General features: G+C 39.4%; 1 pseudogene across 1 annotated transcript; it reads right to left on the bottom strand.

Moving 5' to 3' along the window:
- Nucleotides 1-24,362: 24,362 nt before the first annotated feature.
- LOC308254265 (chloride intracellular channel protein 1-like) lies at nucleotides 24,363-25,100 on the bottom strand (annotated as a pseudogene). Its single transcript has one exon. The product of its transcript is annotated as a chloride intracellular channel protein 1-like (transcript).
- Nucleotides 25,101-25,354: the final 254 nt, after the last annotated feature.

Raw genomic sequence — 25,354 nt, 5'->3', positions numbered from 1 at the left:
AATGCAGAAGAAACCTTTAATACTTTGAGACTATCACAAAAAACTTTAAAATTTTAAATTTGAATATATACACATATTTTTGTTGTGGAAAAGTTTGATGGGTCTATCCATAGAAGACTTTTAGGCATATACATATATGACATTGAGAGGGAAAGAAGGAATGGAATGAGAATACAGATTTAAGGGAGAAAAATTAATACTATATTATTTTCTACTGTTACAGAAGAGCTCATTAATCTATTTTTTAAAAGGGATAAAAGCAGGCAGAAATCAAATTAACTTGGCATTGTGCTTCCAATTAATACAGTTAGCTTTTTAAAGTGTCAATTTACATTAAATTAGAAATTACATCCTTTGCAAAAAACTTATGATTTAAAAAATTAATAACTTGAAAATGTGTAAAGGTATCAATTGTTTTGTTCTTTTTTATTATTATTACTAGAGGCCCAGTGCACGAAATTCGTGCACGGGGAGGGGTGGTGTCCCTCAGCCCAGCCTGCACCCTCTCCAATCTGGGACCCCTCGAGGGATGTCCGACTGCCTGTTTAAGCCTGATCCTGGTGGGACTGGGCCTAAACGGGCAGTCGGACATCCCTCTCACAATCCAAGACTGCTGGCTCCCAACTGCTCACCTGCCTGCCTTCCTCATTGCCCCTAACCGCTTCTGCCTGCCAGCCTGATCACCCCCTAAACACTCCCCTGCCAGCCTGATTGATGCCTAACTGCTCCCCTGCCAGCCTGTTTTCCCTAACTGCCCTCCCCTGCAGGCCTGGTCACCCCTAACTGCCCTCCCCTGCAGGCCTGGTCACCCTTAACTGCCCTCCCCTGCAGGCCTGGTCACCCCTAACTTCCCTCCCCTGAAGGCCTGGTCACCCCTAACTGCCCTCCCCTGTAGGCTTGATCGCCCCCAACTGCCCTCCCTTGCAGGCCTGGTCCCTCCCAAATGCCCTCCCCTGCTGGCCTGATCACCCACAACTGCCCTCCCTTGCAGGCCTGGTTCCTCCCAACTGCCCTTCCCTGCTGGCCATCTTGTGGTGGCCATCTTGAGTCCACATGGGGGCAGCCATCTTGTGTGTTGGAGTGATTGTCAATCTGCATATTACTCTTTTATTAGATAGGATAGAGGCCTGGTGCATGGGTGGGGGCCAGCTGGTTTGCCCTGAAGGGTGTCCCGGACCAGGGTGGGGGTTCCCTTGGGGCATGGGGAGGCCTGGGTGAGGGGCCTGTGATGGTTTGCAGGCCGGCCACGCCCCCTGGCGACCCAAGCGGAGGCCCTGGTATCTGGGGTTTATTTATCTTCTACAATTGAAACTTTGTAGCCTGGAGCAGAGCCAAGCCTTCTGCTTGCTCTGTGGTGGCAGTCATTTCTCTTGGGATTTATGTATCTTCTATAACTGAAACTTTGCAGCCTTAAGTGGAGGCCTGGGCCGGCCAAGGTGTGCGGAAAGCTTGGCTTCCTCCATCGCTGGGGGCAACCCTAGCCTCCTGCTCTTTCCAGCTCTGTGGCTGCCGCTATTTCTGTTTGTATTTATGTATCTTCTATTATTGAAACTTTGTAGCCTTGAGTGGAGGCCTAGGCCAGCAAGGGCAGGCAGAAAGCTTGGCTTCCTCCATCACCGGGGAAACCCAAGCCTCCCTCCTGCTCTCTGTGGCTGTAGCCTCTTGGTTGGGTTTATTTGCATATTTGCTCCTGATTGACTGGTGGGCATGGCTGGTGGGTGTAGCAGAGTGATGGTTAATTTGCATATTACTCTTTTATTAGATAGGATTATCTTGGAAGCTAATACAGCAAGAAAATTTGAAAGCTGCTATATCAAAGATCTGAGGTCCATGCAAACTCTCCAGAATCTGTGGCTTTACTGTTTCAAAACTTCTAGTCAAAGAAATGAACACATTGTGATGTCAGGTAAAAGCTGCCATTTCAGAAAATTATCCTATTAGCACAATTAGTGCTCAGAACACTTTAAATGCAATCAAGTTTAATTAAAATGGCTCTTATGAAAAATCAACATTCATAAATTCCAAGAACAAATTCTAGAGATTGATACTAAATCCAATTTAACATTTATTTAGTCATTTGTTCAACAAATTACTGAGCCCCTTTCCCAGCCAAGCCTGGGAGAGCCTCTGGGGGCACAGCCTGTGTGCCCTGCTGGCTTACACTGCAGGGAGTGAAGGTAGAGGAGCACCGAGTCTGAAGGTAATGAAGCTTAAGTGTCAGAGCTCTTCATCTGCAGGCCCCTTCTGAGTCCTTTCTGAGTTGCTGACATTGGAGCAGAGACCTGAGTGAGGACAGCATTCCAGGAAGAAATAATAGGTGGCAAGGCTTTGAAGGGAAATGATGTTGGCTTGAGAAGGCCAAGGTTGGAGCAGAAAGATGGCAGTAGCCAGCTCATTCAGGGCCTTAGAGGCTGGGGAAGAACCTTGATCTCAATCTAAGTACAAACTAATAAGCATTGAATTCATATTTAGTTTCTCTTTTAATCATATATTATTATTTTAGTAAATTTATTGGGTTGACAATTGTTAATCAAATTATATGTTTCAGGTGTACAATTCTATAATACATCATCTGTATATTGCATTGTGTATTCACCACCCAAAGTCAAATCTTCCATCACCATATATTTGAGCCCCTTTTACCCTTTTCTACTCTCCCCAGCCCCCTTTCCCTCAGGTAACCACCGTTCTCTTGCTGTCTATGAGTTTCTTTTTGCTTGGCTTTTTTGTTCATTTGTTGCTTTCAGTTTTATATCCCACATATGAGTAAAATCATATGTTTTTTTACTTTTTCTATCTGACTTCCTTTGCTCAGCATGATATTCTAAAGATCTATTCATGTTGTCACAAATGACAATATTTCATCTTTTTGTATGCCTGAGTAGTATTGCATTGTATATATGTACCATGTGTTCTTTATCCAATCATCTATTGAAGGTCACTTTAGTTGTTTCCATGTCTTGGCCGCCATGAATAATACTGTGAGGAGCATAGGGGTACATATATCTTTACAAATAAATGTTTTCAAATTGTTCAGGCAAAGACCCAGAAGCAGGATTAATGGGTCATATAGGACCTCTATTCTTAATATTTTTAGGAACCTCCATACTATTTTCCATTGTAGCTGTACCAATTTACATTCCCACCAGCTGTGTATGAGGGTTCCTTTTTCTCCAACACTTGTTATTACTTGTCGTTTTTATAACAGCCATTCTAACAGGTGTGAGGTGGTATCCCACTGTGGTTTTGACTTGCACTTCCCTAATAGCTAGTGAAGTTGAGCATCTTTTCATATAACTGTTGGCCACTTGTATGTCTTCTTGAGAGAAGTGCCTGTTTAAGTTCTCTGCCTATTTTTAAATTGGATTGTTTGGGGGTTTTTTGTTGTTGAGTTGTATGAGTTCTTTATTAATTTTGGATATTAACCTCTTAGCAGAAGTGTTGTTTGCAAATATCTTTTCCCATTCAATTGGTTGCCTTTTTTTGTTGGTGGTTTCTTTTACTGTGCAGAGCTTTTGAGTTTGATACAGTCCCATTCATTTATTTTTGCTTTTACTTCCCATGCTCTTAAGGTAAAATAAAATCTTCTCTAACACTAAGGTCCATAGTTTAGTACCTATGTTTTTTTTCTATGTATTTTATTGGTTCAGGGTTTATATTTAGGTCTTTGACATATTTAAAAATAGCAGCATCATTGTAAAAATACATGGAATATTTAAAATAGCCTAAAGTCATAACACATATATATTGAAACACCTTCCCCACTCATAAAAGACAGAAATCATTGCTTTCTGTGTAAAAAGTTACTGCCTCTCAGTGGTAAGAGAAGAGATATTCAGAACTACATGATTTTTAGGCTAAAGTAAAACAAAAATCCATCAGTGATGATAAACCTTTTTTTACTAAACAAAATACCCAAAAAAACAATATACCCAATTTTTATGAAGTAGAAATTCTAAGGCCACGCAGTTAACAATATAATTTTCAAATAAATCTGAGACTAGTAAGCCCACAAACTAATTACTAATGAAGAACACACTTAGGGATAGCTCTTTACAATGGTTTCAGTGCCATTGTTTTCCCTCCCTCCCTCCCTCCCTTACTGGCTACCTTCTCTATTTTCTCCCTCCCTCCCACCTTCATTCCTACAATCCTTCTAGTCTTCCTTCCACAAGTGGTTAGGAGTGCCTGCTTTGCTAGGACCTAGCAGCTAGGTAACCAAGACAGGCACAGCTTAGTAAGGAAAACAGACATCACGCAAATAATTTATTAATTGCAATTGTAGTGTTAGCTACTGAAAGAGATGTTTGGAGTGCCATGGGAGCATCTACGAGGGGACTACACTAGTCTGGGAGGTAGCAAAGGTTACTTTGCTGAAATAGCCTCAAAGTTGATGTCTCGGGGAGAAACCAAGATGGCGGCATAGGTAAACACCTAAACTGCTGCCTCGCACAACAATTTCAAAACTACAACTAAAAGACAGAACGTCTATCACCCAGAACCACGGGAAAGCTGGCTGAGTGGAAGTTCTACAACTAGAAGGAAAGAGCAAACAGCATTGAGGGGTGCACAAGCGCTGAAAAGCTGAGGTACGGAGACGCGCGAATCCGGCTGGCGACGGGTGACTGAAAGCGCTGCTGTTTTCAACATGATAAGCTCCCGATTACTCTGAACTCCAGTTTCTGGGGAGACGCGGGGGACCCAACCTCCTACGGGGAGAAGCTGGACTGTCTGCCGTGGGGTCAGAAAGTGAGGGAGGCTTGCTTGCAGGGCTGCACGCAGGAACAATTGTTTATTGTGCTGGGGCGCGGGATGCGGGGACACGGTCGGAGACGCAGAGCCGGCTTACTGGCAGCCATCACTGTTTGCCACGCCCTAGCCTAGTCACGCCCTGAGACCCCGCCCTGCACAATCTACGAACCCACCCAAGCTCCAAGCAGCGGCTTTAGCATATGAATGGCCTGCCCTATAGCAGCTTAACCCAGCAAACTTGCAGCCCAGGTCAGACAGCTCCAAAACCTCCAAACTCCAAGCAAAGAGGAGAAAACTGTAGTTCTTGCTGTAGCTCCTGCTGGGTGGCCTCAGACAGTAGCTGACCTGCACCCCATTGGAGATCCAGAAGCCAGTGTACCTAGTGGTCAGTGTGAGACACCAGATTTCAACTCCTCACATCCATAAGTGATACATTCAAGAGGCAGACTCAGCGAGCACCAAAGCCCCACTGAAACAAGTCCTGCATCATAAGCGTGTCTCCAGCGCAGCAGTTCTTCCATTATAGACACAGCGGGTCCTCACAGACAATTGGCCTGGAGGTCAATTCCTCCCAGTGTACCAACAGCAATCAAGGCTTAACTACACCAAGACTTTGCACTCAGCCCACAAAGGGGTGTACCAAAAACGTCCACCTCAGGTGATTGGGGAGGCTGAGCTACTGGCCCCTATAGGTCACCTACCACACAAAGCCACTCCATCAACATAAGGAAGCAGCAAAATGCGGAGACAAAAAAACATGTCACGAATGAGAGAAATGGAGGAAAGCAAACTAATGGATGACATAGAGTTCAGAACCACATTTATAAGGTTACTCAAGAATCTTCTAAAAACCGCCGAGAAACTTGATGAGACCTCCGAGGAGCTTAGTGAGACCTTCAAGGACCTTAATGAGAATGCCAAAAAAATGGAAAAGGACCAGTCAGAAATTAAGCATACACTGTCTGAAATAAAGAATATACAGAAACTCAACTGTAGATCAACGTACCCCAAGAATCAAACCAAAGATCTGAAATATGAGGAAACAAAAAACACCCAACCAGAAAAACAAAAAGAAAAAATCCAAAAATATGAAGATAGTGTAAGGAGCCTCTGGGACAACTTTAAGCGTACCAACATCCGAATTTTTGGGGTGCCAGAAGAAGAGAAAGAGCAAAATATTGAAAACCTATTAGAAGAAATAATGACAGAAAACTTTCCCTACCTGGTGAAAGAAATAGACTTACAAGTCCAGGAAGCACACAGAACCCCATACAAGAGGAATCCAAATAGGACCACACCAAGACACATCATAATTAAAATGCCAAGGGCAAAAGACAAAGAGAGAATCTTGAAAGCAGCAAGAGAAAAACGGTTAGTTACCTACAAGGGAGCTCCCATACAACTGTCAGCTGATTTCTCGGCAGAAACTATGCAGGCCAGAAGGGAGTGGCAAGAAGTATTCAAAGTGATGAACAGCAAGAACCTACAACCAAGATTACTCTACCCAGCAAAGCTATCATTCAGAGTTGAAGGTCAGATAAAGAGCTTCACAGACAAGAAAAAGCTAAAGGAGTTCATCACCACCAAACCAGGATTACATGAAATGCTGAAGGGTGTTCTTTAAGAAGAGGAAGAAGAAGAAAAAGGTAAAGATAAAAATTATGAACAACAAAATGACATCAAATACATACCTACCAACAAGTGAATCTAAAAATCAAGTGAATAAAAAATCTGAAGAACAGTATGGACTGGTGAATATAATAGAATCAGGGATATAGAAAGGGAGTGGACTGACAATTCTCAGGGGGGAGGGGGTGTGAGGGGTGCGGGAAGAGACTGGACAAAAAGCTTACACCTATGGATGAAGACAGTGGCGGGGGGGTAAGGGCATGGGGTGGGGTGGGGAATCAGGTGGAGGGGAGCTAGGGGGAAAAAAGGAACACCTGTAATAATCTGAACAATAAAGATTTATTTTTTTAAAAAAGTGCACAATAAGATTTTCACAAAACAAATATTAATATCACAAAATAAAGATCTTAGACAAATTAAAAAAAAAACAAAAACAAAGTTGATGTCTCAAAGACCACTAGGAAAATTAGACAGGCGAGGGTGGAGGGGATGAGTGCTCCAGGCAGAGGAACAGCATCTGCAAAAGCCATGAGAGGGGAAAGAGAACTGAAAGCAGACCAAACAATGAGGGAGAGGGCTGAGATGAGGCAGGGGAGGTAGAGCAGAGTCCTGCCATGAAGCACCTTGTGGACTATGAGAAGAATTTTGTACTTAATCCTAAGAGCAATGGGAAAATGGTAAAGGGTCAAACATGTAGGTTAAATAGAACATTCGTGTTGTGAGTGACAGATCATAGCTCCCTGTTACCCATCCACCCAGTTCCCAGAACTAGAAGCAAACAATATTACTAGAGTTTTCTGAATCCATTCTGCGATAGCTATGATATACATACAAATGTGTCTATTTATCTTATCATTACTTAAATAATATGTGGTAGCATATTACATACTGTCTTGAATTTCTTTTTTTAACTTAGCGATATACCATATCTTAGCAATCACCCCATATCAATATATGCAAAGCTGCCTCGTTATTCTTTTCCTCTGGATTAGGTTGTCTATTGCATGCATGTACCATTATTTATTTAACTAGTCACCTCTTGGTGGATATTTAGGTCATTTCCAGGCTTTCGCTACTATAAACAATGCCACAGTGAATTTCTTACATGTATCATCTGTGGGAGAATATCTGTCAGACAAATTCCTAGAAGTGGAATTCCTGGGTCAAAGGGCATATTCTTTTGGAATTTTGATAGATATTGCCAAAATGCCTTTCTAGAAGCAATATTAGTGTACAAACTAACAAAGTATTGATACTATGTTACAACATATGCAGGAATATGACTGATGAAAAGGTAGTAGTTTTAATTTGTATTTCTTTTACTAGAAGTGGGCTTGGGCATCTTTTGATCTGATTAAGAGCTAGTGCTTATTATGAACTAAAAATTATATAATTAGGGTGAGAGTCAAACAAAGGCCTAGATCTTAAAATGTTTCATTCATTCAAGAAGTAGTTATTGAAAAACAATTCTACACTAGGCGCTCTCATAACACAGGCACTGAGGAACGTAAGAGGGGTAAGACTTGGTCCTGGCTCAGATGAGCTCAGGTCTAATGAGGGAAATGGATGTAGAAACATGCAATTAAATGCAATTTTGTATTTTAAAAAGAGAGAGAAATGAACATAGAAGTGTGGCAGCACAAGAAGAGCAACTAATGCTTAAATGCCAGCCACTCACATATAATATTTTCTCAGAATACTTAATTTTTAAAAGGCTGGGGGAAGCAGGTAATTCATTCTTTTTAATTTTTTAAGGTCTACTTGAGTTTCTTTTAAAACTTGGCTCTGTGCAGTAGCAAAAATATTCATAATTATTTTAATAAAACTGGGATTTTTAAAAAGTGTTTAAACTAAATTATGTCTGAAATTATGATTAAGACCACCTTCATGGAAGGGCAGTGTGGGTGACACAAAGGGAGAAAGCTTCTCAGCACACTATGAATTCATTTTAAATTCTGAGACCACAATCAATTTTACTTAGAGGCTCCCAGTTCAACCCAATGTCCTCACCCACAGCCCCCAGGATCAATCAAGGTGTGTTTTAATTGACTGCTTTTGTCTTTAAGAAATTCTTGGATGAAAACCAACATTCTGTCATTAGTTTTATCCTTATAAAAAGCACTTTGATGCTTAAATACTTTAAAATGTTTCTAAAGTTTTTAATTCTGTTTTAAATGTATTAAAAGTTTTTAAAAAAATCTGTTTCTCCCTTCTGGTTTTTGCTTAATATAAATTATGTACTTAGTGCTACTCCAATGTAAAATATGGCTGGAGAAAAAAATAGCGTCTCAGTGTACAAAGGACCTGAGAATAGCAAAGGATAAAGATGTTGGTAGAAAGAGTGGATGATACATTTCACCTTGCCTTTTTCTTCTCTAAGTGACAGCAGCAGGAGCTAACGAGTTAAAGGAGTGATTTTTTTTTTCAACCTTTTTCATCTCATGGTACACATGAACTAATTACTAAAATTCTGCGACACCAAAAAAATATATTTTTTGCCAATTTAACAAAAAAAAAGTAGGTGTAATTTTGATTCAGTCACACAGGAGAGCTATTATGTAGGCTGTTGTCATTTTTATTTTGACAATCTAAAGAAGTCAGTGACCCTGATTAAATAGTCAAGTATTGCATGTTTTTTTGTTTGTTTGTTTTTACTCCTCACCCAAGGATATTTTTCCATTGATTTGTAGAGAGAGTGGAAGAGAGAGGGAAAGACAGAGAGAAAGATTTATTTGAAAGAAACACATCGATTGGTTGCCTCCTGCACGTGCCCCAACCAGGGCCAAGCCAGGGAGAAGCCTGCAACAAAGGTATGTGCCCTTGACCGGAATCAAACCCGGGACCTTTTGGTCCGCAGGCTGATGCTCTATTCACTGAGCCAAACCAGCTAGGGCTGGTATTGCATGTTTTAAAAATTCTTGTGGCATACCGGTTGAAAATAGCTGAGTTAAAGGCACAAAAGCAAGAGGGCACCTGTCAGGACCCAATACTCCAGTGCTCAGATAACAATCAGTCCTTCACGGTGTTGGATTAGGGACTTGGGTTCATGTTGTGCATGACTCTGCCCACGTTGGACCAGCACCTAAGTCTAGCTGTAGGGTGAGGGCCTCCCTAAGTGTGTACTTCTCTTACCTATGGTCTCTGTAGATTTATCCCTAGAAAATTTAACAGAAAGCCTTCATCCTAGGATTAAACAAACCTTTAAAAAGGCAAGCATGTGCTCTTAATGATGTTTTCTTCGAAGTGTATCTTAACCTTACTTCCATAAAGACAACTTCTTCCCAAATCATCCTGAAAATTCTAGAAATTTTAAGTTTTCTTGTAGACAAGTACTGAGTAAAACTGACATTCACATCAGAATGTATCTTGTCAATGGAAGAAACCCTTTCCACATAATATAGGAATGATGGGTTTTATTTGTATTATACTTATACTTTCCTAGAAGTTTTCATTTCATTACCTCAATCTTCCCCACAAATGGTGTGAGGCTGGTACCATCCTCCCCATTTTACAGGTATATAACCATTTCTCTTTCCCAGTGATTCATAGTTTATGGAAACAAATAGAAATGTGAAGTTGGAAAATCTCCTGTACCTGCCACTCCATTCATTTATGCAACAAGTATTTACTAAACGCAACTGTGTGTTAGGCACTATTCTAGATACTGAAGTTATCGAAGTGAAAACTCATGAGTCTTACCTCTCCTTAAGAGGTTAGAAAAGGAGACAAATATTAAATAAATGCAATAAAATGTAGTCTTGCTGATGGAACCCAAAAGGAGGAAAAGTGAGTTCCATATGTGGAATCAGGAGGAGAAAGTTTCCTACAGGAAAGAATTCCACCTGTTTTGAAAGATGAATAGTGACGATAGAATGGGAGAGGACGTTTCAGGAAGAGAAAGCATAAAAGTCCAATAATAAAAACAAATAATAAAGTAATAAAAATAAAATATACAAAGCACCTCTGATAAACAATACCTCATGAAGGTAAAATCTCCTGTACCTGCCACTTCATAAGTATTCATTTATTAATCGACACATACTTATGTCATCCTTAATATATGCCAGAGCCCATACTAGGTGCTGAGAATGGAAAAGTGAACAGGCAAATTTTTCCACCCTCAACTTTAAAGAAGTAATATACAAAGGATATAATTTCACAGAGTGATACATGTGATGAAGAACACAAACCAGAATAAGGAGGTGAGTGGTGGTGGTATCTCTGAAGAGATGGCATGAAAACAGAGACCTGTGTGAAGACAACACGTTCAAAGAGCTGAGAAAAGGGCATTCCCAGCAGGAGTGTCAAGTGCAAAGGCCCTGAGGCAGAAATTAATTCGGTGAAATTAATTTTAACTTTTTAATTTGAAAAAAAATTCGTCTGTCTAGCTTTGTGAAGGATGCACTAGAGGGAGCAGGAGTTAAGGCTGATTATTTTTAATCAGTCAGGATCTGGTCTGAAAAAAGGAACCTATGCTAGGTAGTTCAATTGAAGGAATTTAACCTGGAGAATGGGTTACAAACATGTCAGAAAAGCTAAAAGAGAAAACAGAGGAAGGTGAGGCAACCCAGAGATTAGGAATGGCAGAAAGCCACTATTATCGCTAGGGCTGAAACAACACAGAAGAGGTGGGGTTTTGATGCCAAAGAGCCAAAGTCTCCAAGTAGAAGTTGGAACCTTGGACCACAGTAGGAGCTAGATATACACAGGCGACTCAGCCACTGCTGCTAATGCCACAGGAATGGGGAGAGAGGGAGAAATCCCTTGGGTTCTCCTCTGCCAACTCCCATTTGGCTGTGCTTAACCAGAAGCCAGAAACAAGGGAGCTGGGAACTGTAGTTTGCGGGGAAGGGGGTGGGGTGGTCAGTTCCCTGAGATACAAAGCAAGGAAGGGCAGGGAAGGGGTCAGAGAGCAAATCTAAAATCTAAGTACTAAATAACTGGCACACAACCAACCAGTTAATCATCCCAGAATTCCAGAAACAATCATTCAGTTATTATGGCCAGTTAATTCATCCTCCAAAAGTCTCTTTTCTATCCCAAAGCCACTTCCTCAGTTCAAGCTTCAGTTGGGCCGCAGAAATGGTTTTATAACTTGTCTCCTTGCCTCCACTCTCTCCCACTCTAAAATGCCCTCCGCATGGTGTAGACCTCCAGAATTCATTTTTAAATAGAGTTGATTGTGTCCCAATCTTTGCCTACAGCTACTAGTAAAATCCAGTTCCCAGTGGTTAGCCTCAGGACCTTTCACATCTGGCTCCAGCATAGCTTTCCCCCACATCTTCCTTTAAACACACTGTGTTTTAGCCACAAAAGAACTCAAGATTTCCCAAACCTGACATGTTCTTTCATGCTCACAGCTTTTGCTCACACTAGTTGGAATTCTCTTTTTGAAATCCTTTCTTCCTCCTGAAATCCTTTAAATCCTTGTTCAGCAGCCCCCGGTAAAATGTATTATTCCCTATACTATATTCCAACAGCAAGTTGTTCATACTGCAAATAGAGTTTACTTACCACATTTATACTGGTAATGTAGAGTACTCTTTACATTATATTTCAGAAAGAAAAGGAGAGGGGACGAGAGATAGAAACATCAATGATGAGAAAGAACCATTGATCTGCTGCTTCCTACATGCCCCCACTAGTGATTCAGCCCGAAACTCAGGCATGTGCCCTAACTGGGGATCGAACCATGACCTCCTGGTTCATAGGTCGTGGCTCAACCACTAAGCCATACAGGTTGGGCAACATTATATCCTAATTTGTTTCAGAGTACAAGTGATCTTGCCAAAACTGGTTTGGCTCAGTGGATAGAGCATCAGCCTGCGGACTGAAAGGTCCCAGGTTCGATTCCGGTCAAGGGCACGTACTTTGGTTGCGGGCACATCCCCAGTAGGAGGTGTGCAGGAGGCAGCTGGTGTGCAGGAGGCAGCTGATCGATGTTTCTCTCTCATCCGATGTTTCTAACTCTCTATCCCTCTCCCTTCCTCTCTATAAAATATCAATAAAGTATATTTAAAAAAAAAAATAGAGTACAAGTGATCTCCTAGACAGGGATCTACCACCTGTGTTTGTGAAAAAGTTTTAATGGCACACAGCCATGTCCATTTGTTTACTTACTGTCTATGGCTGCCTTTGCACTTCAAAGGCAGAGTTGAGTAGTGGGACAGAGATTGTATAGTCCCCAAAACCCCAGACATTTGCTCTCTGGTCCTTTAAAGAAAAAAAGTGTGCCAACTCCTATTCTTTATAGTTCCTTAAAAAAATTCCTAGAACTTAGTCTAATATCTGGCACATAGTAGCTGCTCTATAAATGTTAACTAAATTGTTTAGAAAGATACAAATATGCAAGTTCAAAAATAATAGAAAAACAAAAGACCCTGAATAGCCACAGAAATCTCGATAAAGAAGAACAAAGTGGGAGGAATCACACTGCTTGATATCAGACTATACTGTAAGGTCATAGTCATCAAAACAGTCTGGTACAGGCATAAAAACAATATGTAGATCAATGAAACAGAATTGGGAGCCCAGAAATAAACCCATGCCTTTATGGTCAATTAATATTTGACTAAGGAGTCAAGAATGTAAAATGGGGTAAAGATAGTCTATTCAAAAAATGGTGGTGGAGCCCTAGCTGCTTTGGCAGGCCTGGGTTGTGGGCTCGACCCCAGTAGGGGGCATGCAGGAGGCAGCCAATCAATGATTCTCTCCCATCATTGATGTTTCTATCTCTCTCTCTCCCTTCCTCTCTGAAATCAATAAAAATATATTTTTTAAAAATGGTGTTGGAAAAACTGGACAAATACATCCAAAAAAAAAATGAAACTAGATCACCTTTTTACACCATGCACAAAAATAAACTCCAAATGGATTAAAGACTTAAATGTTATGCTCAAAACCATAAAACTCCTAGAAGTAAAATCTCTAACATCTCTCAGAGCATATTTTTTCTGATATATCTCCACAGGCAAGCAGAGCAAAAGAAAAAATAAATAAATGGGACTATATCAAACTAAAAAGTTTTTGCACAGCAAAGGAAACCATCAACCAAATGAAAAGACAACCCATGAATGAAATAACATATTCGCCGAAGATACATCTGATAAGAAGCTAATATCCAAAACTTATAAAGAACTTAAAAATTCAACACCAAAAAAAAAAAATCCAATTAAAAAATGGGCAAATGACCTGAATAGACAGTTCTCCAAGGGGAACATACAGATGGCCAATAGACACATGAAAAAAAGTTCAACGTCACTAATCATCGGAGAAATGTAAATTAGAACCACAATGAGATATCACCTCAGACCCATCAAAGTGGCTAACATCAATAAATCAACAAACAACACGTGTTGGCAAGGATATGGGGGAAAAGGAATCTTTGTGCACTGTTGATGAGAATGCCACTTGGTACAGCCACTGTGGAAAGCAATATGGAGTTTTCTCAAAAAGTTAAAAATGGAACTGCCCTATGACCCAGCAATTCCACTTCTGGAAATATACTGGAAGAAACCCAAAACACTAATTTGAAAGAATATATGCACCCCTATGTTCTTTGCAGTGTTATTTACAATAGCCAAGATTTGGAAGCAGCCCAAGTGCCCATCAGTACATGAGTGGATATAAAAGTTGTGGTACATTTACACAATAGAATACTATTTGGCCGTAAAAAAAGAAGGAAATTTTACCTTGTGTGACTGTATGGATGGACCTGGAGAATATTATGCTAAGTGAAATAAGCCAGTCAGAGAATATGATTTCACTTATATGTGGAATCTAATGAATGAAATAAACTAACAAACAAAATAGAAACACACTCATAGATACACAAAAGAAGAATAGACAGACAGCTGTCAGAGGGGAAAGGGGTTGGAGGTTGGGTGAAAAAGGTGAAGGCTTAAGAAAAAAAACTCCCAAACACAGACAACAGTATGGTAATTATCAGAAGGAAAAGGGGGTAGTGGGAGGTAGAAGAGGGTATGGGGGATAACTGGTAATGGAAGGAGACTTGGCTTGGGTTGGTGAATACATAATACAATATACAGATGATGTATTATAGAACTGTACTCCTGAAACCTATATCATTTTATTAACCAAAATTCAATTTTAAAAATCTCATGCAAAAAAAAAAAAGATTAGAAAAATCCAGAAATAAAAGAAAGTCTTATTTAAGAATGACACAAAAGCCAGGGGGAAAGGGAATATGTCTTTATGTATGTAAAGGATTTACATTTTTTCCAGCTTTATTGACATACAATTAACACATAACATTGTGTAAGTTTAAGGTGTACAATGTAATGATTTGAATCACAGACTGGGTGGGACAAAAGTAGATTTACAGTTGTGAGTACACAAAACAGTTTATTCTTATATTACTAATTAATTGCTAGAGGCTCAGTGCACGAAATTCGTGCACGGGTAGGATCCCTAGCCCTGGCTGGCGATCAGGGCCGATCGGGGCCTTCCTTCCAGCTGCCAGCTGGGGCCTCCCTTTCCTGGCTGCTGGCTGCCAGCTGGGGCCTTCCTTTGTTCTGTGCCACCCCCTGGTGGTCAGCGCATGTCATAGTGAGCTATCGGTCTCCTGGTCAAACTCCATGGGGTTTGCATATTAGGCTTATATATAGAGAGAGAGACAATTTGCATATTAGGCTTATATATATAGAGAGAGATTGTATTATTTTCCATATGAGCAACTGTAAACCTCCTTTTGCCCCATCCTATATATATTTCAAAATGTTTACCACAATAAGGTTAGTTAAAATATTCACCTCACATAATTACTTTTTTTGTTGTTGATTATGTAATGGTGAGAACATTTAAGACCTACTTTCTTAGCAACTTTCAAGAGAAATGTTCATGGTTGCTTTTGAAACAAACAAAAAAACAAACACAAACAAATGATTTTCTAACTGCAGGTGAAGAAGTTTGGGTTAGCCTAAGGAAGAATGTATCGAAAAATAAAAAAAAACCTTGTGAACCTTTCTGCTTCAGTAGAATAGAATATCTGGAATTTTAGATTAGGGCAAGCATCCTATGTTGGATGTGACTTAAATTGGGTCAGGCTTATGACTAAACTAAAAAGCACATTGAGAGTCCCTCTAGCTCAGCCGTGGGCAAACTATGGCCCGCGGGCCGGATCCGGCCCGTTTGGCTGTTCTATCCGGCCCACGGAGCCGAAAGAGCAGAGGGTTCTCTTGCTCTCCCCTCCGCTCCTTTACTTTGAATTTATATTAGTTCACACAAACACTCCATCCATGCTTTTGTTCTGGCCCTCCGGTCCAGTTTAAGAACCCATTGTGGCCCTCGAGTCAAAAAGTTTGCCCACCCCTGCTAGCTCATGAACCTATGATTAAATGAATCTGTTTCTGTGATACAGTCCTGGGAGTTCCCTGGTACAGGTGCAAGGACAACTGAATCCTTCACTGCATGAACCTAAAAATAATTCAATTCAAAATGTTGTGGTTGTTTTACATACTGAAGTTAATTTTGCCTACATGCAAAATTGATTGGTGAAAGATTTTACTGTGGTGTTACAAATTAAGCAAAGTGTTGACTTGTGTTCTATGTGGTGTTATTGAGTGCAACATATGGATTTATTAAGACTTAAAAAAGAATTCTTAATTATTATTACAAACAAGAATTCAAAACATCCAACATAAAAACACATAGAATTCTGGAGGAATTTACCTACAGCCAAATCCTTCACAGTGAAGTAAAACTCTATCCACTGAAAAAATTATTGAAATGTGATCAGTAAGCTGTGGGGAAGAAAGCTCTGTGCATAAATGGTTCTTCTTCATAGATAAATAGCTTCTGCAAAGATTTTTTTCTTGTTATTGCTGTTAATATATTGTTTAAATGTAATTTAAGCAACAATTATCATTCATTGCTTGTGGGAATGCAAAATGGTACAGCCACTTTGGAAGATAGTTTGGCAGTTTCTTATAAATCTAAGCATTCTCTTAACCATATGATTTAGCAATCATACTCCTTGGTATTAAGCCAAGTTAGTTGAAAATTACATACATACAAAAACTTAGATACAAATGCTTACAGCGAGTTTATTTATATCCCCAAAGTTGGAAACAAACAAGATATTCTTCAATAGGTAAAAAAAAAAAAAAAAAATGGTATATCCATACAATTGAATATTATTCAACCATAAAAATAAGCTCTCAAGCCACAAAAAACCACGGAGGAACCTTAAATGCATACTGCCCAAAGAAGCCAGTCTGAAAAGAGAAAACCATGGAGATAATAAAGAAATCAGCGGTTATCAGAGGTTATGATGGAAGGAGGAATAAATAGATAAACCCAGAGAATTTTTTAGGGCAGTGAAACTATTCCGTATGATACTGTAATGGTGCATATATGTCCTCATTTGTCAAAACCCACAGTCTGTACAACAGAAAGAGTGAACCCACTGTAGACTTTAGTTAATAATAATGTAGCAATATTGGTTCACCAATTAAAACAAACGTACCATATTAATGCAAGATGTTAATAACAGGGGAAAGTGAGAGGAGAGTGGATAAAGGAGATGTGGAGAATCTCTGTACTTTTTGTTCAATTTTTCTGTAAATGTAAAACTGTTCTAAAATTAAGTCTATTAATTTTTAATATAAAATAAATAAATGTTAAGAATTAAATTATTCAAATAAAAACATGTGCGGCTGATAAACAAAAAATCTTGAATGTTATTAGTAATACAAATACAAATGACAATGAAGTACTATTTCTCCTATTAACTTTCAAAGGAATTTTAAACTATTTTAAGTACAATGAGACCTGTACTTTTGTACACAATTGGTAGAAAGGAAAAACCATGACAGTCTTCCTGGGAAGCAATTTGGCAAGAATCTCAAACACATTTATTTCCCTTGCCTCAATAGTTCTAGGAATCTATATTTTAAAAGTGTGTGTGTGAGAGAAAGATTTTATAATAATGTAAAACTTGGCACAACAAAGGAATGATTAAGTAAATTGTTGCATGCTCATATGATGACATATTACATAACCAATAGAAAAGTTATGCTTAAAGAATATTTAATAATGGGAAAATGTCACATAATTATTAGTCCCATAGCTTTCTTTTTTACGTATTTTTTTCTTTATTGATTAAGGTATTACATATGTGTCCTTATTCCCCCAATGCCCCCCCAACCCCCCACTCATGCCCTCATCCCCCTGTTGTCTGTGTCCATTGGTTAGGCTTATATGCATGCATACAAGTCCTTTGGTTGATCTCTCCCCCTTACCCCCACCCTCCCCTACCTTTCCTCTGAGGTTGAGGGTCTGAACGATGCTTTTCTGTCTCTGGATCTGTTTTTGTTCATCTGTTTATGTTGTTCATTATATTCCATAAATGAGTGAGATCATGTGATATTTATCTTTCTCTGACTGGCTTATTTGCAACAGCATGGATGGAACTGGAGAGCATTATGCTAAGTGAAATAATCCCTTAGTTTTTATATGGGAATATCCTTATTGATATTTCAGTTATGTTGTTTAAAAATTAAAATAATGCCAATAAGTGAATTATACCTCAATAATGTTCTGTAACATGCTTTTTTCACCTAGTAATATATTATGGAATTTATTGTATAAAAGTATATATGTATATATACTTATGAAGTGCTTCCACACAATAAAATACTACAAAACTGTTTAAAAAAGGTGAAAGATAGATGTATAAATCTACATCTACCTTTCATCTTTTCAAAACAATACATCTTTTTAAAACAGTTTGTTAGTGTTTCATTGTGTGGAAGCACTTCATAGTTCATAAATCCATCAATATTTTTATTTACAGTATTTCATTGGGTGACTGTAACAATACCTATCATAGAAAATCCTGTTTTCAGGGATCTGTTGGTTGATTTTGTGTGTCAGTTTGTCCATCTGTATGCATACAAAGTTTTCCAGAAGCCTATATACGAAAATATTAATAATAGTAGTGGGGTTAGGGGTAATTTAAATTGTCTTTTTTTTATAACCAGTTGTATTTTCCCAAATATTATATAAAATGTTATATTACTTTTATATTAAAAGAAAAACTTTAATGAGTTCTCTTTACCTGGTTGATTTAAAAGTTCCAGGCATTAAGCATCAGCTGTAGCATCAAGATCATTAAGGAAGGTGCTCTGTTGGGGTAGCTCCAGCTGGCAGTCAGGCTCCACTCTTTCTTGTGCTTTACCAAGCCTGGCATCCTCTCAGACTGTTCTTCCTCTCGGATGTCCCTTCCCCCACCAGTTCTGCTTCTCCAAACCTCCTCCCTCCTTCAAAGCCCAAATCAACTCCTACCTCCTCCAGGGAGCCTGTTAGGATTATTCTAACCTGAATAGCACTTATATAAACAATTAAATACTAATTGTTTTCTGGTTTCTTGTCTCTTCATTCCAACCAGACCATAAGCACCCTGAGGATAAACTTGATCCTACCTATTTGGACTCTTCACAGTGCCTCATAATATAGTGACACCTAATAAATAAGATAATAAAGATGAAAACATCCAGCACAATGCCCACCACATAGTAGATAATTAACAAATATTTGTTTTATCTGGAAGGATAATTTCTCAACTCAAAATTAACAAGACAGGGAAGGAATATTCAACCACTCCATGGCAGAGAGGGCAAGAGCAAGAACACTAAGAGTTACAGCTCTCCTACCTGTGATGGCTAATTACAGGTCACATCATGAAGGACAGTGAACACACAGGCCAGGGCACATACCCAGTATGGGGGTCAATGTTTCCCTTCCTCTCTAAAATCAACTTTAAAATTTCTTTTTAAAAATTAAAAAAAAGATGTTTGAGGTTAATTCAATCTTCACACAAAACATATCTTCAAACTACTTTACATTAGAAAGGACATCTTTGATCATTTTAATCGGGTTGTTTTAATCAAACTACTTTACATTAAAAAGGACATCTTTGATCATTTTAATCAGTGTTTGATTTACTGTGGTTTACCTGCATTTTACCTGTTCTTTCCATATGCACTATCTGCCTTCCAAGCATAGCTAAAACTTAATTTTTTAAAAAGATTTAAAAAATATTGTTCATGTCTTTTGGGTTGACTTTTCAACAATTCCAGCAGATTCCACCTATTTGGCATAATGTTAAGGACATTTCTGCCCAATTCATATGTTTTTCCAACTGCTGAAAGACCTTGAGCAGGAATCAAGGCTATTTATTCTGGACCTAGACAAGGCTTAAAAGGCACATCCCAGAGGAAAGCAAGGCATTTATTCAGATTCACTCTAAAATATTCTCTCCCCCGGTGCTCTCATCTCTATTCAATTTCTTCATTACTACCTATACAGAAATGACTCACAAATTTATATCTCCAGTCCAAGTCTCTGTCTTCTCAGACTTCAAACTTAACTATACAACTGGCAACTTACCTTATCCTCTTGAGATTCTCAAAAGTGCCCAACCTTAATGAATTCATGCTTTTACCACTACCCATACTCACCAATACTCCTAACCTGGTTTCCTTCCACAGTGGCTCACCTCAGTGAACTAGTATTCCATTGAACAAGCCTGAAAGCCAGAAGTCATCCATGACACCCCCTCTCCCTCACCTCCATGGCCAAACCATTCCCCAACTCTGTCAAAATTACTTGTTTCCCTCTATCTTCTCCACCATTTTAGCCAAGCTTTGTCTATTTTAGTAACTCCTACTCAGTCTACCTGTATCCTTTAAAACCCAGTGAAACCTATTCACCATATTACAGAAAAAGCAAAAATTTTAATACATATTATATTCTTTGGCCCTCTACTATTACAGGGCCTTTGCTTATACTGTTTTCTTGATTTGAATCACTCTTCCCTCCTTGATAACTTCAATTCCCTCACATTTCAGCTCAAGCATCATTTTACAGTGAAGCTTTCTTTGACTTTTATGAGCAGGTCAAACCCCCCTGTCTCCTAGCACTTCGTTCATCTCCTTCAAAGGTTCCTTAAGTTGTTGTCTCACTAATCTAAGCCATAAAGGCATGAATTTTCCTAATTGCTTTCTCCCTACTGTATCCACGCACCTAGCATACTGTCTGACACATAATGGTTGCTCAAGAGATATTTATGGGGTAAATACATAAACTAAAATATAAATAATCAACATAAAATCCTTTCCCAAGAATAAGTTTTTATGACAACTACAAACCAGAAGGAGAATAAAACATTTCCTTGAATGAATAAAAGAACATATGGGGAAAAAAATGTCTAGCACACAATAGGTAAGCAATGTTGTAAAAAGTCTCCTGATTTAAAACTTTCATAGGACCAATATCTGCATTCTGTTCCTCTGTGTGTTTATGGAGAGCAGGAACAAAGCAATGCATTTTGCTTCCAGGAGGCTAATAATGAAATGTTTTTGTCTGTGTTTCTGCTCCTTGAACATTCTTTACTTTGTATAAATTTACACAAAATATAACAGGCCAAATGAAAAAAAAGAGTGGCAAGGATTTCTATTTTGCAAGTTGGGCAGGATGCCTAGATGGGACAAAATTTAGGTCTTCCTGTTAAATGGATACACAGCTGTCTAGTCTTAAACCTCAGATAAAAAGTATCTACTACAAAGGGAATCATCTCTAAATATGGAGCAGAGAATTCAGGATTTCAAATTTAGCTTCCTCCATGTGAAAGACATTCAAAGGGATCAAAGGTGAAGTGTTTAATCTTGAGTTCAGTTAAGGACACATTCCAATAAGAAAAAGCTGTGGGGCTTATAATTGTTTTATAAAATGGTGTGAAGAGAATTGTTTGGCTCTCATTTGCACATGACAAATTCACGATTCATTTCTTTAAATATGAAGCCTGAAATCACCCCATCTAAAATTATGTTTTCTACCAACATCACTTAGTAACTACACATTGGAATGAGCACTGGCCTGGAGGCTACACCCACAGATCTGATATGATGACATGCTCTTCCATTTACAAGACTCTGCTCAGGAGACCTGGGTTCTTGTCCCATTTCTCTGGCACTAATTAGCTCTGTGGCTCTCACACAGTCTCAGATCTTCACGTGTAAAATGAAAAGGTTGGATTTGACAAGTTTTTAAAGCCCCTTCCAGTTCTAAATCCTTTGATTCATGCCTAAATCACTGCCAGGAGACTGGATTAAGTCGCTAACTTCATCTGTGGAATCCCAAGTGCATTGGATGCAGGGGTTCCTGCTCCATTTCCTCTGGTTCCTAAGAGGAATTTATAGCACCATCGAAAAGTGAGCAGAGGAGAAACCTTTCCTTTCCTCAGAGGGGCATAAGCAGCCGCCAATCTGGGCTGACTGGAGGGATGGGGTGGGAAAAGAAGTAGGGCGGGCAAGGCCGCCATGATGATGAGGCAATTTTGCCCCCCAAATGGCACTGGCCAGACTTCCCTTCACTACTGCTGGGATCTCAGCAGGCAGGCCACTGACCTCACGTTCTGCAACAGTGATTCACAGGACTCAACCCAATAACATGAACTCTTCCATACCAACCTTGTTATGGAGCAGCCCTCCGTGCATTTTTTTTAATTGTTGGTTTATTTTATTTTATTTTTCAATTACGGTTTACAAGGAGTATTATTTTGTATTAGTTTCAGGTGTACAACATATACTTGGTTGGACAATCATATACTTTACAAAGTGTTCTTCCCTGGCACCATACATAGTTATTACAGTTGTATTGCCTATATTTCCTTCGCTGTACTTGACATCCCTAGGACGAATTTGTAACTACCACTTAGTACATCTTACTAGTAATCCCTTCGCTATTTTACCAATCCCCCAACCTCCCTTCCCTCTGGTCTGTGTCTATTTTGTTTATTTTATTCTTTAGGATCTAAAGAACAAAATGGTATTTGTCTTTCTCTGACGAATTTATTTCACTTAGCATAATATGCTCTAGGTCCCTCCATGCTGTTGCAAATGCTAAGATTTCATTCTTTTTTTATGGCCCAGTAGTATTCCATCATATACACTGAGTGGCCAGATTATTATACGTTCAGAGATCATAATAATCTGGCCAGTGTATATCCTATATAATAAAAGGCTAATATGCAAATTGTCCCCTCAACCAGGAGTTCGACCAGCAAGCAGGCTGGCTAACCACCCATGTCCCCTCCCCCTGGCCAGGCTGGCCGGACCCCACCCATGCACAAATTCATGCACCAGGCCTCATACACACACACACACACACACACACACACACACACACACACACACACACACACTGAGTGGCCAGATTATTATGCGTTCAGAGATCATAATAATCTGGCCACTCAGTGTATATGTAGCACTACTTTTTTATCCATCTGTCTACTGATGAGCACTTGGGTTGCTTCCATGTCTTGGCTATTGCAAATAATGCTGTAATTAAAATAGGGGTGGATATATTCTTTTGAATTAATGCTTTGGGTTTCCTCAGATATATACCCAGAAGTGAAATCTCTGGGTTTCTGATTTTGAGGAAAATGCTTTTAGTTGTTCCCCTGTTGAGTATTATGTTAGCTGTGGGTTTGTCATATATAGCCTTTATTATGTTGAGGTATGTTCCCTTTATTCCCCCTTTGCTGAGAGCTTTTATCATAAATGGGTACTGGATTTTGTCAAATGCTTTTCTGCATCTATTGTTATGATAATATGATTTGTATTCTTTACTTTATGTAATGTATCATGTTAATTGATTTGCAGATATTGTACCAACCTTGCATCCCAGAAATAAAACCCACTTGATCAATGTATTGCTGAATTCAGTTTGCTAATATTTTGTTGAGGATTTTTGCATCTATGTTCATCAGAGATACTGAACTATAATTTTTTTCTCTGTAGTGTCTTTATCTGGTTTTGGAAACAATATAATCCTGGCCTCCTGAAACAGGTTTGGGATTCTTCCCTCCTCTTGAATTATTTGTAGTTTGAGAAGGATGGGTTTTAGTTCTTCTTTGAATGTTAGATAAAATTCACCTGTGAAGCCATCTAGCCCATGGTTTTTGTTTCTTGAAAATTTTTTGATTACTGCTTCAATTTCATTAATTGTAATTAGTCTGTTCAGATTTTCTTCTTGATTCCAATTTGGAAGATTATATGTTTCTAGGAATTTAACTATTTCTTCCAGATTGTCTAATTTGTTGGCACGTCATTGTTTATAAGCTATTCCTTCATTTTTAAAAAAATGTATTTTGTCAAGTAACCATCTGGCTGGGTTATTCCACAACAGAAGGTTTTAAAAGCAAAGAGAAATACCTGTGCAAGAAGGACTTTTTCAAATAGGAGGCATAAACTCAAGCTGTCTCAATCACTTTGTGCTTCCTTCCCCAGCAGAGAAGAGAAACACTCTTTTTTTTTTTACATCTCAAAATTGGGTGCCTTGTCCCTACTCAGGACTTTACCATGGGCAAAGGCCAGTGTCAACTTCTCAGTCTATAGGAAAGTATTGTTTGTTCAACTAATCTACCAGAAGAAGATTCTAAATTAAATTTCCTTGCCTTGTTTTATAAATGATAAACTGCTATGCTCAGCATATTTTTTCCAAATGTTACACAAAATGGAATATGTCAAAGTAAGTTTCAAATTTCATACTTATAACTATACAATCTCTAACATGTAGCAAGATGTTGTCAAAGTATAATTTGCTTAAGAGTAATATTAATTGAGATTTTTACTTGGCTATAATATACATTTGTCATTTCTTGGAAAAAATTTTTGTCAACTCCCTTCATTATGGTTCTTAATTTTCTTGTTTTATTTTCTTCATTCTGCATTTTATTACTGAAATACATTGTCCTACCCATCTCACCCCACCCCAAAATAAAAATCTCACCCAGATCTCCCATTCCTTTCCTTCATCCTCAAGGCAGTCCTGCACAAGTGCTCGAGAATTCACTTCCCACTGGACATTTTGGAGTGTGTCCAAGGGGTAGCCAAGTGGAAACTACCAGGAGCCTTTGTGCAGAAAAATGGAGGGGGGTGAGCTAGCTCAGGAGGAGCTTATTTGAGGGCCTTGGTCACTTGCTCATAGATAAGCTCGATGTCCTCAACGTCTGGACAGGTGGAGATGAACTCTGCAGGCATAGGCATTGGGCAAGTACCGATGCACCCCTCGGAACAACTCAGAGATGGAGAATCCGCGGTACTTCTTACGTACCACCTGTACTATGTGGAGCTTTGGCAATGGGCTGCACTCAGCCAGAGTGAGCTCATCGCCACCCAGAAACTTCCTCTGAGAGATGCCCAGCACTGGTCTCATCCACTTCTTCTGGGGGCAGGAGAGGGGGGGAGATGTCAAGTAAAGGTCTAAACTTTCAGGGCTTTCAGGAGCCCCTTCTCCATATCATCATTGAGGCTTGGGTTTGAATTCTTGATGTAGGGAGAAAATCTGGCAAGTATGTCCAGGCCAGCTGTGTTGTATTCAGGGTTGAGAGTTGCCAACTTGGGGTACCTGGAGGACACAGCACTGCCTCCAAAAATTCCTTAATCTTGCTGGTGACTTGTGCACACTTCGTTGCCATACAGCAGAAATGGGAGCTGCCCTTCTGAATACAGCTTCTGTACCATCTTGGTTAACCTCTTGGTGTAAGTGGTGGTGATGCTGAAGGTGACTCCCTTGAGCCAGAGCACCATGAAGAGTCTCTGGGAGAAGGGGCTCTCAGTCTTGGCCCCATCCCTGCTAGCCTTTACAAACAATTCGACCAGCAGTTGTTCTTCAGCCATGGTTGCACTGGGGTCCAGGAAGTTGCCTTCGCTGAGGGAAAGGGAGGGACCCAGGTGCAGGAAGGCGGGTCTCACAAGCAATGATTCTCTCCCCAAGAGCTAGGACTGTCCCCTCAGCTCAACACCAGCCTGGTCAGACTCACTTACTTTAGACTGGCCCTCCACCAGTCCAGTAGACCCTATACTCAGCTCCTTCAGCTCAATCCCCTCTGGGGCTGGATCAAGGGGCTCTTCTGTTTTATTTGAATAAAAAATTGACTTTCATCTTA

The sequence above is a fragment of the Plecotus auritus genome, assembly GCF_963455305.1.
Source record: "Plecotus auritus genome assembly, chromosome: 7".
NCBI classification, from domain to species: Eukaryota; Metazoa; Chordata; class Mammalia; order Chiroptera; family Vespertilionidae; genus Plecotus; species Plecotus auritus.
Note: the sequence above shows the minus strand (reverse complement) of the source record. Positions and strands in the feature narration are given on the sequence as shown.